Source organism: Heterocephalus glaber, unplaced genomic scaffold, assembly GCF_053883595.1.
Source record: "Heterocephalus glaber isolate CG9 unplaced genomic scaffold, H.glaber_assembly_v1.0 deba00000347, whole genome shotgun sequence".
Taxonomy (NCBI): domain Eukaryota; kingdom Metazoa; phylum Chordata; class Mammalia; order Rodentia; family Bathyergidae; genus Heterocephalus; species Heterocephalus glaber.
This window is the reverse complement of record NW_028258143.1, coordinates 17,929,852-17,938,094: the sequence shown is the minus strand read 5'-3', so window position 1 is coordinate 17,938,094 and position 8,243 is coordinate 17,929,852.

The following is an 8,243-nucleotide window of genomic DNA, read 5'->3' as shown; positions in this document are numbered from 1 at the left end:
ATCTATCACCTTTAACTGCCTGAGCTAGATCAAAATCAAGGACCAGGCCAAAATATATTTGTAGTTAATAAACTGTTCAATATCATAAATTTACCCTTCAGGATGAGGATTTAAAAGGAGTTGGGGAGGGATGGATGAGAGACAGAGGAGAAGAAAAGGTTAGAAGTGAGGCTAGAGGACACAGGAAGATCACACAAATTTTGAGAGACTGTTGAAGATAAGAGGAAAAGAGAGTGAAAGAATATAGACAAGAACAGAACAAACTAACAGCCATAGGGAAGCTAGAAACTGTATTCAACTTCCTATAAAAATAGTGACAGTCAAGAGAAGGGAAGAGAGAGAAAAACAGTCTGAAATAGGACAGGAATAGGAACAAGAAGGGAGAGAAATGCAGAACAAGAAGGAAGAGAGAGGAAAAAAAGAAAAAAGAAAAATATGTATGTATTTTTAGAAAGGACCTCCCTCAGAGTATGTCTCTGTTGTCCTGGTAGAAAACAAGGGCAGGAGTGTGCAGATCTAAGAAAATTAGTTTCAGCAAGCCAGCTATAGTTCACTCAGACTCAGGCTGATTTCTTGCTGCAAGGCCCAAGTTGAGGTCCCTGACCTTGTGCAGGATTGAACTCTCCAAGGTTCTACTGCAGGATCCAGCTGTCCTTCCCCTGAAGTGAGCCTGGGTTTCTATGGGAGGTGCTGATCCCACCAACTTACCAATCATGGCTGTCCAGTATCCCTTTATTAAAGAGATTTTCTTCACTTTCCCTGTAGGCTTCAATTTTTAGTGAGGAGCTTCAGAGAGGCCCTCTCTCTGTTGTTCACTTCTGCTCTATCTTTTAAGGCTCATAACCATGGCTTTTATGGCCCCCTGGTGCCTCTGCAGTGAAGAATCAGATACTCGCAATCCACATAGCAAGCTTCGGGGATGCTGGTGTCCACAGGACAGAGGTTGCATCCAGGAAATTATGATTTACATATTTCTTTAGAGAGAGTCATATATATATACGTATATATGTATATATATTTATATATGTATATATATTTATAGGTATCTTTATAAAGAGCCATATATTATTCTCCATATACTACAAATACTTTCAAGTTTGAAAATAATACAAACTCAATTTTTGATTTTTGTCTCTTTCAATGAAGGCAAGACTTTTGCCCATGACAACATAGTCCATAGAAAGAATGTAAGAAAATTTAAAAATTTTTGCCATTTCTGCAAGTCAGTTTTTAGTGTGCTTCACATATGCAGCTGGATAACAATAAGCATTTTATTTCTACATTCTTAAATATTTTATTGTGCAATATACTCTATATTCCATAGCTTGGCATAGCTGTGTTCACTATCACAAACCATATGAGTGGTTCTGAAGAGAGCTTTCAATTATTTTTTATTTCAAGTCATTTGGAAATTATTTTGAATGTAAGTTTTATGTATTATATTGGATGTTCTGGCTGGATATAGTTTAAAGTAGTTTAATGTCATATAGTGATTTCTTAATATTATTTAGATATCAAAGAATTTTTATTTTCTGGTTTGTTCTTACCATTTGGCAATTTCTCAGTTGGTCCTAGATTGAAGTCACTGATTTAAAGGAAAATACCACCTGCTCCAATACAAACAAACATGTTTTAAGAACATCTGCATATTTCTTTTTGTATTCAAAACACCAGATGTTGATTTAACCATCTTTTCTCTCAAAGTCAGTTTATATGTGTATAAGCAAAGCTAACTAATGTAATTTCATGAAAGGAAAGTTAAGACTAGACAGAGTAGTGCTTCTAGAGTATTGGTCCCCTTGTATTAACAGTACTTCTGCTGAGGATGGTGGTGCACACTTGTAATTCCAGCACTGGGGAGGATGAGGCAGGAGAATTGCCTTGAGTTCAAGGCCAGCTTGGGCTACATAGCAAATTCAAGCCCTGCCTGAACTACATAGTGAGATTCTGTCTCAAAAAGCAAAACAAAACAAAAATGCTACTTCCAACATTAGCTAGATGTACTCTTTATCACTGATTTAACCTTTGGAAATTATATCTTCATCTTTACATGGAGGTTTTTACATGGCTACCAGAGCTGTGGTAAAAGTTAAACAAGAAATTTGTGAAGTGCCTAGTACAGCTCTTTGAAAAATAAACGGAGGCTATAAAAGTATTATGCAGGGCTTATTAGAGTTCACTGGGGAGGGAATGTAGCTCAGTGACACCGCACCTGCCTGGGAAGTGCATGGTCCTGAGTTCAATCTCCAGTACTGGGAAAATAAACAAAGAGTTCACAGATGATGAGTATCTACAGGCAACAGATTTGGTTCTATACTCTCAGAATGAAGTAAGGGGAAGTAACAAAATCCTTACCCAACAAAAATAGCCAATATATTTATTGAGGAAATTTATACTGATTTATTCCATAGAGAATTTGAAACTAACGTGCATTTAAATGCTCCTTCATACAATGATTCACCTCACAAAACTCATTGGCCAGAAAAAAAATGATAGGATAAATTGGGTCTAGGCAGAAGACTTAAGGCACGGCATAATTTGCTGTCTGGAAAGAAAGTATGAATCTTCAAAGTCAAAAGAAAAGGAGGAATCTTTCAAGGCAATAAAAAATAGAAGCTTGCATTTAAGGAAGCAAGAGAAAAGATGGAGTAGTTCAAAAAGTGTGAACAATAGTGTTGAATGTGCTCCAGGTGGTGAAGTCAGGTACTGACTGAAGTAATTTTTTTGTACCTATTAACTAAATAGGAGCAATCTTGATGGATATGAAGACTTATTCAAATATATTAAACTATGGCTGTCACTTGAGCATATGAATGAAATGTATAGGAAAAGATGAAGCTAGACTGGATGAAACAAAATAATGTGGCACCAGCTGGACTTTACTTTGAGAAGGAGCTGTGAGCTCAGTGCCCCTACCTAATCAGTGCAGAGTGGTCTCAAGTTTGTTGGGGGGCTTTAGGGGAGATGTGGTAAAACGATAAACCATGGGTGCTATTTATAAAGTGTTTCAATGTGAGTGTATTATTTCAGATTCAAGCTTATCTTCAAGATAATTTTATAAAGCAGGTATTTTGATTACCTTCATGCTATAAAAAGGAAACCATGATAACTTGTGGACCTAGAAAGGGGCAGATCCAGTGATTGCACAGGGGTAGCATCAACGCAAAGTATTCATTCTTACAATGATGCAACAATGTGGGACCGTTGAGGCATTGGAACACTTTCAAATGACAGGAGTCTTAAGTGGACAAGGTTGAATTTGTTTATAAGAAGTAGATAGATACTAATTATGTCTGAGGATTAGAAGTACAATTGGGAACAAATAAAATGTTTGGAATTAGAAGTATTGGTTACAAAACATTATGAATGAACTGAATACCTCTGCCTTTAATAACTTGCCTTTAATCATGTGAAATTATGGTTATGTGAATTTCACCCCAATTTAAAAAGTACGTTGGCTGAATTTGACATCTCCTTCTTAAATATGGAATTGGTCAAGTACAATATAAAATATCAGAGCTTTATAAAAATTGGCTAAAGCTACTGGTTATCTTACCTGATGATATGAGTTCTATTATGCTATAGAAATTTCAGCAAGGAGGGGTGAGAGAAGTCATTTTGGGGGGAGTGTATAGAGAATGCATAGGAAGGAGTAATAATGATCATAATGGAGCTGTCAATCATCCATGTAGCACATATGTACAGGAAGATTAAGGATGGCAGAAATTAGGTGAAGAATATAGGAGGGTCCCAACAAGGAGAACTTGGCTAGGTTCTCAGTTTCTCTTCACTGACATGTGTGCAGACATCTGTGTGTGTGCATTGAGTTTCTGTGTGTGTCTATGTGTCTGTGAGTCTGTGCTAAAAATCATTTTAGCTTTGACCTCTTCACGTGCAGCTTGATGGAAAGGCCACCTGGATCAAAAGAACACTCAGAGTCAGAAGCCCCTTTTTTGTGAGGGTTTGATTATCCCATCATGCACTGTAGTGTGTTTTACATGTCTCCATTTGCTACCATTAGTTTCCTGGTGCTGGTTGTTATTTTTGATCTTGTACATGACTTCTTAACTGGAATTTTCTGGCAGGTGACGCAATCCACTGGGGAAGGAGTATTTTTCCATTTGTTTAAAAGAATACATATTTATTACCATACTAGTGGGGAAATGTTTTACATTTACAGCATATCAATAAAATATAATTTGACTTCTAGTTGTATAAATTGGATATTTTATCCTGACTCTCATAATGGAGTAGGAGGTGGAAGTGGTTGTATCAGGACTTTTCTCATTCGCAAAGAATAGGAACAAGGACTTTTTTAAATCTATGTGGAAAAATCAACCTTGGGGAAATAATTCTTCTGTATGCTATTTCTATTACCTGTATTTAAAGCAAAATAAATTTCTTCTAAGATCTGATGGGAAAGGAGAGTCAGATGTCAAAGTTTAAATCTATTACAGAATTCATAAGACAAAAATATTTCAACAATATCAAGCTAGACATTTGATGAAAATCTTGTGGACAATTTTATTTCCAGCTTAATAAATTCAGATTTAATTATATCTTTCATTTTAATTAATTCCAATAGCTATACAGGCATAGTGATGTAATTCTGAAACTTGAGTGATAAGTTCTGTGTTGTATTAATCTTGTATTGCTGGATTCTAGAATAGTGCTTAATTCATTTCCATAGATTCAAGTAATGATTACATGAACTGAATATTTTCCTCTTATGACATCTTTATTTCAGAATAGTCTATCTGATGTTTACCCCCTTATTGTTATCAAGTTAAAGTTCACACTTGATCATTCCTCACTGTCTTCTGTTTGAAGTACATTTTAGGTATATGTGATATTTGTACAACTGGCCATCCATAATTTCAACATACTCTGGTTTAGATCTTCAGTTGTCCTACAGAGGCTGATGTGTTAAAAGACTTCATCTTTATCCCATGGCATTTTGGAGGGGTGGTAAAAACTTTAAGAGGGAGCCTTAGTGGGAAGCTTTCAGGTTACTGGGGGTGTGCCCTTGAAAGGGATTGTGAGAATACCATCTCCTTCCTTTCACTTCCTGGCCATGAAGTTGGCACCTTTTCTTGGTTGTGTGCCCTGTCCATGATGTGCTGTCTCATTCAAAGTAATGGAGGCAAAAAATCACAACTTGATTATCTCAATTACTTTGTAAAATGGTAAAAACTAACATAATGCAATTTATCCATTCTATTGTATTTGGTTCTACTACCCATATTGAACCTTCTTTCTGTTTATGTCACCTCAATGATCCATATCTTGGGAACATTTTTATGAAAAATAGGACACTGTGATCATAGTGAATTTAAGAAAAAAGACTCTATAGTGGAAACAGTGTGTTATCAAACATTATCTGGGCAACAGACATCTGATTCTAAGGATTCAGGTCCTTTCTAGTCCAGTGATCACTGAATGACCTTAATTAAAAGGACAATCAGTTATCTTTGTGCCAATGACTGTGTATGATTTTTGTATCTGTATTCTCTTTTGGAATGGTGTTTATCAATATTTTGTCCAAAAATACGTATGCCTTTACATGTATAAAATAGGTACCTTTAACTTCTCTTTGGTTAAATTTTAAAATGCTGAACACATGTACCTCTCTATCATGTATGAAAAACAAGAACTTAATACAATGAGCCCTTAATATCTCCCACTTCACAGTCCTTTTTATAGTAGACTTCAAGGATATAATAAATCTATTTAGGAGGTTTGCTTTGTTATGGACAATACATTAAAATTATAAAAATCCAATACTAAAAAGCACATTTCCTTCTAAATTTAATTTATTTTAGATTAAAGTCTTTTCTTTTTTCCACCTAGGAACATTTTTATATTATTAGGAACATCAAAGAGTTTCTATTTCATAGGTTACGTCCACTAATATTTACTGGATTAAACATAAAATATAAGATATTAATATAAACATTCATTAATATTATTTCATTAGTTTATTAAAATAAACTGATATTAAAATGATACTTTTATGAAATATGACTTTTAAAATGTAGTACAAAAAGTGACATGTGTTTAAAAATATTTAGACAATCAATAGATTATTATATTTTATTCTATGCTTGTTTATTGTCATTTCACAGAACAATGATACACACACATGCACAAACATACATGGAAAAGCCTGTGACAATCAAGAGAGAATGAAAATGAAAAAAGAACTTATTTTATCAATGGGTCTGACTTACCAAATCCCAGAAAAGATCTTGGGGATCAGGAGAGATCCTCAGACCACATTTTGAGAACTCCTAGATTAGATAACAATGGGTTACAAAATAACTGTTTTTTCTTGAATTGTACTCTACCAGTTCTTTGAGGTGTTTATTGGTCAGCCTATTTTGTAAAGGCTTCTGCTGACTTCAGTAGTCCTGGAGTTGACCTGGTAAAGTTTTATGAAATATCTCCTTAATCAAGGCAGTTAAAATAATAATTAATAGTGGCACGTTAAAGTTAAAAATCTGAGGATTTTCCAGGTAGCTTAGACCATTTTGTCAGATTTGTACATGAATGTCACTGAAATGGATGATTTGTGTGAGATCCCCAGATTGATCTGCAGTGTGGCTGGGTACATAGCAGAATATGCCTACATGACAAGCAAGGGTTCACAAAACCTGGATTAAGGCACTGTTTTGCATTTTATGGCTCTGGTGTTGTACACACATGTTGGGTTCTCCTTATTTACAGAGAAACTCTCTGGTATGGCTCTGACATAGGAGAACAGATGAAGCACCAGGCTAGCCACTCTGTTCCTTTCTGTGAGCCAGCCTAATGAGGTATATCTTTACATTAATGTTGCAGCTATTTTGTACCTAGCAAATCTGTTTGTTTGTAAGAACTGTCATTTAGATCCTGAGAGTCTTCTTTAGCAATGGAACCCTTTCTAATGGTCACTCTTTGAACTTCTCTAATGATTCCAGCTCTTTTTGTTCTCTGCCTTTTGCAAGTCTGACATTGTATATTATATTGTAAGCTTGCCTTCCAATTGCACTGTGTATTTTAACTTTAAATTGTTTCCCAAGTACACATGTTGTCTTTCCATTTAATTGGAAGCTCTTTTATGTAAAGACTGTGGTTATTTATTTATCATTTTTAAGCTGCACATTACCCACCATAAGTTGAGGTTGCAGTCAACCTCTTTTAAATAGAATTCAGCTCAGTTTGTTTTATTAAAACAAATGGCTCATTTATATAAGAAGGAAAAAAATGATCAAAATGACTAGAGTGGTTGATAGGCTAGGAAACATCCCAATATTGGTTAATATCCTAATTTCTACCTTCTTTTACTTCACCAAGTCATTGGAATGATTTTTTAAAAAAACATTATTGGTAAAGAAGATGTGTTGTGTATGATGCAACCTCATTTGTTGTCAGTAACTGAGATATCTTTACCAATCATATTAATCATAAATCACTCATTCTAAGATGGCAGATGTCCTTGTACCCTTGTCCTTACAAACTTAAAGATTTGTATGTAGAGTATAATATCTTTGCAAATCAATGACAGAATTTAACATATGTCCAGAAGGGTGTCAGTGGATATCTTTAAAATGAGTTTATCTTTCTAACCTCTTTTAAAGAGTATATTGATATAAAACTAAATTGTAGAAGGGAATAATTTTAGATTATGCTACTGCACTTGGCTCCAACAGATCTGAGCAAAGATAGAGCCACTCTTGCTAAATGCCATATAATTAAAGTGAAATGATGAGACACATGGATCTATAAGCAGACTAGTTTTTTCTGAACATAAGAGATTCACAGCAAAACTGAAAAAAGTCCTTGAGTTTACATGAGGAAGTTTCCTCTGCTTCAACCCTTATAGGCAAAATGACCTGAAGCTATTTCATGTTAAGAAATCCACTTTTTTTTATTGTTCTGTTTCCTTATTCCCACTTAACAAAATTCACTGTTATGTGGCACCCAGTAGGAGTTGCTATTCTCCTACTAGAATGTGATGTTCTGATTCATGGATGAAAATAAAGTTAACAAGATCTTAAAGGTAAATATGTTTTTATTGTTCTTTCATATTAGGAATAAATTCAAGGTTTTTTATTGCTTATATCTAGATCCACACCTCCACTCCCCAGCCTTATGTGCTTAGAAGTGGAGCTTTTTGGAGATGACTGGGTCATGGGTGTGTGATTCTGGATTAGTCCACTGATTGGTTTAGCATAGTTCTGGGTGTGGACAATAGACTGATT